The following is a 1,015-nucleotide window of genomic DNA, read 5'->3' on the forward strand; positions in this document are numbered from 1 at the left end:
TTCTAAAAGGAGTGATAAGGCTCGAAGTTAATTTATATGCACTGTCTGCAGCTAACCACTCTGATCCTGTTAGCATTTCAGTGGCGTTTGTGGACAGTTCCCAATTGTTGTATATCCTAGCGTCCTGAACACTACCGGGATACCCCAATACCATATGACGAATTACTAGTTTGTGGTCACACACAYATTGAGCCTTAAGTGAATATATATGCTTGCGAGAAAAATATGCTTCACAATCTACAGTGGGTTTTTCCGCCAATTTTATCTCCGTTCACTGAGTGTTTGAACAACTAAAGCTCTACGCTCTACAGGGTCCGGCCAAAACAGAAACTGAGTTTTCCTTTTAATAATTGCATCAAATACTCTGTTGGTCATGACCTATTGAGAAATTTAAAATATAGCTGAAACACAAACCGATACATAWGTAAATAGCTTACCTGTATTACTCCACCATCGCTAATACCAAACAAACTAGCAATTTTAGTAATTGTTGCTCCTTCTCCACATGAACCCAGTCGGTACATTACTACAGCCAATTGAATTTGGATAGGGAACTGTTTACATGAACGTGGACCATTGAACACTTCGTCATCCTTTATCAAATCAATGATAAAATCAAATGTGGTTTTGCTGACTCGCACATTTTCTCGAAACCTGTTTTCATCCCAATGCGGTAATACATCTATTAAAAAGTTGGGTGAATTTGATGAACAAATGTAGATCCATATCTAAAATATGCTTCAGCWGCCAATGCAAAGCTAAAGTCTTCCATAATTTCATCTTCCTTTTTGCGTTGGATTTCTGAAATCATTTACATATTTATGTATATATGCGCCTTTAAAAAATTTAGCATTAACGCAAAACAATTACCGATTTAAGGAATGTTGTTGATGATTGCTGAGTTTTGTACAACATTTCAAAGAGAAATAGACTTCATAATAATGAATTTAACTAATTTAGGATGAATTTAACGATTACTTTGAATTTCCTTCAAGAAACAATTGTTGATTTGATG

At 35.4% G+C, this 1,015-nt stretch overlaps 1 long non-coding RNA gene across 1 annotated transcript; it reads right to left on the reverse strand.

Annotated features, from left to right (window-relative positions):
- Positions 1 to 15: 15 nt before the first annotated feature.
- Positions 16 to 895, reverse strand: LOC108976877. The gene is made up of 3 exons (XR_001993987.1): positions 871 to 895; positions 438 to 801; positions 16 to 378 (listed from the first exon to the last, which is right to left on the reverse strand). It is a non-coding gene; the product is annotated as an uncharacterized LOC108976877 (long non-coding RNA).
- Between the last annotated feature and the right edge of the window lie 120 nt (positions 896 to 1,015).

This window comes from Bactrocera latifrons, unplaced genomic scaffold (genome assembly GCF_001853355.1).
Source record: "Bactrocera latifrons isolate USDA-ARS-PBARC rearing strain unplaced genomic scaffold, ASM185335v1 scaffold_808, whole genome shotgun sequence".
Taxonomy (NCBI): Eukaryota; Metazoa; Arthropoda; class Insecta; order Diptera; family Tephritidae; genus Bactrocera; species Bactrocera latifrons.